Genomic DNA, 8,570 nt, shown 5'->3' with positions numbered 1-8,570 from the left:
CAGCGACCATAGATGGTGAGTGAAGTCTCATTTATGCCTCAGTCATCGCACACCGTTTCCCATACACTGGGTCAGGAATCGGGACCCATTTGTGGGTCCCGGACATATTTGTATGGGTACCTTTTATTTTTGGTTTCTACATTTTGCTACTTCAAAACTTTTTTTTCCATAAATTGGAAAACAATTGTCTAAGAAATAGTGAAAATAGTCGATTTACAAGCTCACAACGTGATGCGAGGTGACGCGGTGTGAGCTTGTAGATCTGCTATTTTCACTAGTTTGGGTCCTGGATAAATCAAATTTGTCTTGAGCTAAAAAGTTTGGGAATCACTGGTTTTTACCCAGTGTTGTCCCTGAGCGCGTTCAATGAATGATCATTCACAAACCTGTTAATATTTTGGTTACCGTATTTCTGCTTGATTAACGTTATTGTGAATAACTTCATTCTGGGCGTATGTGAACTTGGCTGGCTCTCTCGTAGTTCACTTCGTTCAAGACTGTGTGCCAGATTTCCATCTAAACAGGCCTTAATGTGTAGCGGAAAAAACACCAATCTGTCCCGTCCTGCTAAGCATAATATGATAAGCCCAATTCCGGCACCAAATTATCGTGCACTGTCTCTGGAGCGTGCGCAGCGCCATCGAGTTGTAGCGAGGCGATGATGATGTGCGGCTTGTGCGCTCGCGGAACAGACGTGCTGATCCTGATCCACAAAGACAGCCTAGGCACAGAACATGTCCCGACCCAAAACACTGTTGCCACTGAGAAATAGCTTGTTATTTTGCACCGATGAGCGCCGTGAGTGTGTACATGATCGCCTCGTCCAACAAAACACTCCTACAGTGAAGCCTGATTTAACTTTGTCGTACGACGTGTTGCATGCTGAAAATGGCTGATCTGCAAGCTCACAATGTGTCGGGTCCGTGGACAGTGACATGTTGTGAGCTTGTAGATCAGCTATTTTAAGCACGTGGAAATATGCAGGATGTGAGACGTTCTGAAACTTTTGCCTTCACAATAAAAGCATGACATTTCACAAGTGCATTTTCACATGGCCCATATAAAGACAGAAGCAAAGTGGAAAAGGATTACTCTAACTGATTCGGTCGCATTTCACATTGCAAAAGGGTGCAGGAAGAGTGGGCACATAAAGATGTGGGCACCTCATGTTAAATTAGCTATTTTCCAAAATGTAAAAAATAAATAATAGCCGGGGGGCCATAGGCCCAAAAGCTCAATGAATTGGCTTTAACCTGTGATGTCATTCCGTACTTTTTATTTGCGTTTTTGAGTGGTGCAACCACTCCTATAGACAGCTATGTGTGTGGCTGTGTCCCTGGGTCTGTCTGTCCCTGTGTCCCTGGCTGTGTCCGAGCACGAAAATAGCGTTTGTTCACTACTAAGTGTCGCTGTTGCACAGGTTGGGCTGTCTGTCACCGAGTCATGGTTGAACATGAACCAACGTTATCAAGCGTACGTTCGACAAGCGACCATAAAGGAATATAATAATGGCTTATTGGACAGCAAAGCACAGGGAACTGGAGATGTTATAAACCCCAGGAGTGTGTGTGTGTGTGTGTGTGTGTGTGTGTGTGTGTGTGTGTGTGTGTGTGTGTGTGTGTGTGTGTGTGTGTGTGTGTGTGTGTGTGTGTGTGTGTGTGTGTGTGTGTGTGTGTGTGTGTGTGTGTGTGTGTGTGTGTGTGTGTGTGTGTGTGTGTGTGTGTGTGTGTGTGTGTGTGTGTGTGTGTGTGTGTGTGTGTGTGTGTGTGTGTGTGTGTGTATTTTTCCAAGTCGACTTGTCAGACAGTGAAGTTGAGTCGATTTATCGTTTTGTATGAGGGGGGGGGGTGCGCGCGCTCAAATACGGAGCATGTCAAACAAAGCACTGCGCACACACACAGTGGCCTCTCCAATATGACACAGTGTATGTATCATCTATATGGCAAAGCGCTGATTATCAAAACATAAAACTATAATAGTAAATACTAAACGGTGTGTGCTTCGCACACAATATAGAAGACATAGGTCTATATATTATCATCACAGCAGCCAGCACTAGCAGCAGTTTGGCACATCATCAGAATACAATCTGCATTACCTTCCACGTGAACCTTCTCCTCCTCCTCGATAACGTTACGTTCTCATGTTAGTTTGTTACTTATTTTCTGAGCCATGCAAATAAACAACAACCCGCACTGACCGGAGACGGAGAGGTTCATATGATGTGCCCCGCGCGTAAAGCTAAACCAGATTGTGTCAGCACGGATGTAGCCTCGGAAAGCCAGACGTTTTATTTCCAGCATGGTGAGGGGGATTGGAGCAGGGTAAATATATATGAAGTTTTGCCCAAGGTCTTGTGTTTATATTCCTTTTGGCTTACATATGTTATTGTCGCAACAACAACACGTTGGTCTGAGAGAGGGGGCCTACCTGAGCGAGGGGGCTTCTGACGGCGTCGCTTACTCTCTTCCCCTCTGTCAGTGACTGAGGAGGAAGCGACGCGCAGCCGTCGGGAACCCCCCCAAGCCGAATAACCCCCCCCCAACCGACCGAGGGAAAATCAACTGCTACAGACGACCAAAAACACTAGCGGGGATTCCTGTGCTGCGTTATATCTTTCAACAGAAGCAACAGCTGTAGCCTACCTATAGTCTGTCTCGTACGGAGCCCTGCAAGCTTCGGGCCCTGTTGTTATTTTCGGGCCCAGCTGTTATTTTGCATGGCTGTCGTACATATGTAAAACACATTTTCTAATATTACTCCTTCAGATTTTATCCAAATTTCACGCAAATCGGTACACATGCTCTCCATAGTCATGTGATCAAGACGGGTTTGTTTGATTTCTCATAATCCACCCTGATTGGCAAAGATTGGCTTCTAAACCTTTCAGGAGTAGCCCGCTTTGTACCCGTTTTGTACAAATCGCCACAACTCCTCAACGCAGCGTCCGATTGCGGTGAAACTGTGCATGCATATTCCCACTAGGCTGAGGAAGAAATGCCACTTGACAGTTTTCAAATCAGCCTTGTGGTGGCGCTACAACAGGCCAAGCCGCGGCACACTCTCTCTCTCACACACACACACACACACACACACACACACACACACACACACACACACACACACACACACACACACACACACAACACGTTTATATTACTCCTAAACAATTTGCCAAACATCACACACACTCCTATCCTCCTGGTGGAGACTTGTTCTAGTTTCACTTGATTCACCAAAAACAGCAGATCTCCAAGCTTGTGGGCTTGTAGATCTGCAGATAGTCTATTTTTGAGGGGCCCCTCCTATACACAGGTTTAATGTTTGTCTTTAATTCAATGTTTGTTTTGTAAACGCATTGACAATGAAGGGAAAATGTACAATATTGTCTCTTTATTGTTAATGTCGTTTAATGTTTGTTACATCACCATTACATCACCTAATCAACATGAGTTAGACTTTAATATATTAGCAGCCCTCACTTCATACAGGTGTGATTTTTGGAGAACGTTCCCCTCCCCAGAATAGGGATGCTGAGGGTCCACAGGGTTTAACAAAAGATGCATTTTAAGCTTTAAACATAATATTATCATGATAATATTGCAATTTTTGCCACAATAATCATTTCATTTTCATATGGTCTCATCCCCACTGTGTTTGTAGAACCAACCCCACCGGCCATACCATGGGACCTAGGCCCCTCCAAGTTGTCGGATCCTGTCCTGCTGCTCATGTCTAAGGCAAGTATAGGGATCTGGGGTTAAAATGTTTTTATGTGGAGTTATAAGTTGAGTAATTTTAAATCGATGCATTCAAATATTTTTAGGATGTCGAAGTGCAATGCATCAAGCACACCTTCAAAGCCAATGACTACTATCACAAGATATGGGGAAATAGGGCAAGATACCTGGTGCTCCAGTTTAAATGCAAGAACACGGCCCACTCTGCGTGGGAGAAGCGGCAGGAATTGGGGTCAAAAGAAGGTTTCATCAAGGTAAGTCTGTCTGCCTGCCTGACTGCCTTGAAGTGTGTTTGTCAGCCTGGCTGCAGGCCTGCCTTGAAGTCTGTCTGTCTGTCTGTCTGTCTGTCTGTCTGTCTGTCTGTCTGTCTGTCTGTCTGTCTGTCTGTCTGTCTGTCTGTCTGTCTGTCTGTCTGTCTGTCTGCCTGCCTTGAAGTCTGTCTGCCTGCCTGCCTTGAAGTCTGTCTGTCTGCCTGCCTGCCTTGAAGTCTGTCTGTCTGCCTGCCTGCCTTGAAGTCTGTCTGTCTGCCTGCCTGCCTTGAAGTCTGTTTGTCTGCCTGCCTGCCTTGAAGTCTGTCTGTCTGCCTGCCTGCCTTGAAGTCTGTCTGTCTGCCTGCCTGCCTTGAAGTCTGTCTGTCTGCCTGCCTTGAAGTCTGTCTGTCTGCCTGCCTGCCTTGAAGTCTGTCTGCCTGCCTGCCTGCCTTGAAGTCTGTCTGCCTGCCTGCCTGCCTTGAAGTCTGTCTGTCTACCTGCCTGCCTGCCTTGAAGTCTGTCTGTCTGCCTGCCTTGAAGTCTGTCTGTCTGCCTGCCTTGAAGTCTGTCTGCCTGCCTGCCTGCCTTGAAGTCTGTCTGCCTGCCTGCCTGCCTGCCTTGAAGTCTGTCTGCCTGCCTGCCTGCCTGCCTGCCTGCCTGCCTTGAAGTATGTCTGTCTGTCTGTCTATCTGCCTGCCTTGAAGTCTGTCTGTCTGTCTGTCTGCCTGCCTGCCTGCCTTGAAGTCTGTCTGTCTGTCTGCCTGCCTGCCTTGAAGTCTGTCTGTCTGCCTGCCTGCCTTGAAGTCTGTCTGTCTGCCTGCCTGCCTTGAAGTCTGTCTGTCTGCCTGCCTGCCTTGAAGTCTGTCTGCCTGCCTGCCTGCCTTGAAGTCTGTCTGCCTGCCTGCCTGCCTTGAAGTCTGTCTGTCTACCTGCCTGCCTGCCTTGAAGTCTGTCTGTCTGCCTGCCTTGAAGTCTGTCTGTCTGCCTGCCTGCCTGCCTTGAAGTCTGTCTGCCTGCCTGCCTGCCTTGAAGTCTGTCTGCCTGCCTGCCTGCCTGCCTTGAAGTCTGTCTGTCTGTCTGCCTGCCTGCCTGCCTGCCTGCCTGCCTGCCTTGAAGTATGTCTGTCTGTCTGTCTATCTGCCTGCCTTGAAGTCTGTCTGTCTGTCTGTCTGCCTGCCTGCCTGCCTTGAAGTCTGTCTGTCTGTCTGTCTGTCTGTCTGCCTGCCTTGAAGTCTGCCTGCCTGCCTGCCTGCCTGCCTGCCTGCCTGCCTTGAAGTATGTCTGTCTGTCTGTCTGTCTATCTGCCTGCCTTGAAGTCTGTCTGTCTGTCTGTCTGCCTGCCTGCCTTGAAGTCTGTCTGTCTGCCTGCCTTGAAGTCTGTCTGTCTGTCTGTCTGCCTGCCTGCCTGCCTTGAAGTCTGTCTGCCTGCCTGCCTGCCTTGAAGTCTGTCTGTCTACCTGCCTGCCTGCCTTGAAGTCTGTCTGTCTGCCTGCCTTGAAGTCTGTCTGTCTGCCTGCCTGCCTGCCTTGAAGTCTGTCTGCCTGCCTGCCTGCCTTGAAGTCTGTCTGCCTGCCTGCCTGCCTTGAAGTCTGTCTGTCTGTCTGTCTGCCTGCCTGCCTGCCTGCCTGCCTGCCTGCCTGCCTTGAAGTATGTCTGTCTGTCTGTCTGTCTATCTGCCTGCCTTGAAGTCTGTCTGCCTGCCTGCCTGCCTTGAAGTCTGTCTGTCTGTCTGTCTGCCTGCCTTGAAGTCTGTCTGTCTGTCTGTCTGTCTGTCTGTCTGCCTGCCTGCCTGCCTGCCTTGAAGTCTGTCTGTCTGTCTATCTGCCTGCCTTGAAGTCTGTCTGTCTGCCTGCCTGCCTGCCTTGAAGTCTGTCTGTCTGTCTGTCTGCCTGCCTTGAAGTCTGTCTGTACCCGCCTGCCTGCCTTGTAGTCTGTCTGCCTGCCTGTCTGCCTTGAAGCCTGTCTGCCTGCCTGCCCGACTGCCTGCCTTGAAGTCTGTCTGTCTGCCTAGAAGTCTTTCTGTCTGCCTGCCTTGAAGTATGTCTGTCGTTCTGCCTGCAGAACGAACATGGTGAATTAGAATGGGGGAGTATCTGCAAGGACGATGACCCAATTGAAAAAGAAACAACATTCTTCATGAGTGAGGTACTGTTCAGTCCGGTACTGGTCTTTCTGTCTTGAAGTCTATCTGTCTGTCATGAAGTCTGTCTGTCTTGAAGTCTTTCTTGTCCGTCTTGTCTGTCCATCTTTAAGTCTGTCTGTCTGCAGGACAACAGCTAACAGCAAACATTAGCAGTGTTAAAGATGGAGTGGCGTGATTTTTTTCCCATCCTAAAACATGATCATTGGGTATTATTATTAAGGAGGAAGAACTTTTCTCAGCAGGAAACCGGTGGATTGTGCAGTCCAGGTAGGGAATGAGGCATTTCACCAGGTGAAAGGAGTATAAGTATCTCGGGGTCTTTTTCACGAGTGAGGGAAGGTCGGAGAAGGAGATCAGCTGGAGAATCGGAAATGCAAGGGCGGTATTGCAGTCGCTGTACTGCACTGTTGTGACTAAAAGAGTTGAGCCAGAAGGCAAAGCTCTCTGTCTACTGAACAATCTTCGTTCCTACTCTCACCGATGGTCATGAAGTGTGGGTCATGACCGAAAGAATAAGGTTGCAAATACAAGCGGCCGAAATGAGAAGAATAAATGTGTATTGTGTAATAATTTCAGAAATGGCTGCACACCTTTGCTTCTTATGCATTTCCCCAAAGTTCCCTCTGACAGCTGTAGAGTACACACAGTCCTTACAGCTGACTGTCCAGGACAACACCAAGGTTCCTGGCTGTTGGGACAGACGTTACCAGGGAGTTGTCTACTGAAATAGTTAGCTCCCGTATAGGGCAGGACTTAGCTGGGAAAAAGAGAAGCTCAGTCTTGTCTGGGTTCAGCTTGAGGTGGTTGAGGACATCCAATCCTCCCGTTTGGACTATTGTAACGGTCTCTACGCCATGCTAAACCACTCATCTCTATCCCGACTTCAATTGGTTCAAAACACTGCAGCTAGAATTCTCACAAATACCAACCGTAGGGCCCACATAACTCCTGTATTGGCCTCATTGCACTGGCTTCCAATTAAGACCAGAATTGATTTTAAAATTATTTTAACAACCTACAAAGCATTACACGGGCTGGCCCCTTCATATATTCGTGACCTACTGCCCCCAAAATCGAATGTAAGACCCCTTAGGTCCTCTGATAAATACCTACTGAAGATACCTGGGACTAAACTAAAAACAAAGGGCGACCGGGCTTTCGCAGTGGTTGCTCCTACTCTTTGGAATGCCCTGCCCCTCATGTTAAAAAATGCTGAGTCAGTAGACTCCTTTAAGAGAAAGCTAAAGACACATTTTTTCCGTATTTATTTTTCCCATGTAGTTCTTACCTGACTTATTTTTACATATGTTTTTGTGATTCTGCCTCTATTTTACTATCTTACATGCCTATGTTTTGAGATTTGACCTTGTTTATTGGTTTCGTTAAAATTCTTTATTGTCTTTTTTACTTTATTGTGCTATGTTTTCCTGTTTGGTTTTAACTTGTTGATTGCTTGTTCTGTGTTCTGTTCAGCACCTTGTGACTTTGTCTTGAAAGGTGCTTTACAAATAAAATGTACTTACTTACTTACACTGTGAGATGTCAGCCAGGCATGCAGTGATGCGCTCTTCCACTTTAGTTGGCAGAGGGGGGGAAGGATAGAAACAGTTGTGTGTCATCGGCATAGCAGTGATAGGATATATTGTGAGCAGAGACGATAGTGCAGAGGTTAGTGGTTATCAAGGACAAGGCATTCAACGTGGGGAGCTTGGATAATTATAGACATTGCTCTAGCCAGCGTATTGTCCAAGGTCCTTGAAAGGATTTTATTAGATAGATTAAGTTTTACTTTCAGCGCCCTTGGCGACGATCTTTGTCAATTGAAGCCTAATTTTGATACTGACGCTTAACGCCATTGCCGACGGCCTTCGGCAATTGCGTTTTTATCGCACGTTCGATTGCTCGAGCCAAAATGCTACTCACGTTAACCGGTTAGCTAGCTGTGTTAGCACAGCACTGGATCGCCCATCTTAGATCGTCGTCGCCATAATAATCCATTCTATCCATTTCTTTCAATCGCCTGTATCTCCTATTCCTTGTCCCAGATGGCATTTTGGTCAAAACAGCGTTTCTTTGACGGCACAGATCTGACGATCTGGAGCTCTGCAGAGCTCCGGTCTGGATTCACATTGTAAACAAGGCCGGCCCAGCTCTGTGTAACTTCCTAACTTAGGACTACTGCTAGTGAAGCGGAAATGGCGGCTTTTCAAAATAATAGCTCAAATTAAATAAATGCTGGCGTGAATTAGATCCTAATTTTTCAATAAATGTTTGAAAAAGTTTGGGTTTAAGGCTAAACATGGTACTGACCTGCATACCTGAGGGAAAGGGGGGTGCCTGACAGCATCATTGCGAATGCAATGAGCCCTTAGTATGGAAGCCAGGCAGAACATGTCTGTTTGTGTGTCACGGTGTGACACCACCCGCCACTAACGT

This window comes from Electrona antarctica, assembly GCF_951216825.1.
Source record: "Electrona antarctica genome assembly, chromosome: 8".
In the NCBI taxonomy this organism is placed as follows: domain Eukaryota; kingdom Metazoa; phylum Chordata; class Actinopteri; order Myctophiformes; family Myctophidae; genus Electrona; species Electrona antarctica.
The sequence above is the reverse complement of the archived record's forward strand: the minus strand, read 5'-3'. Positions refer to the sequence as shown.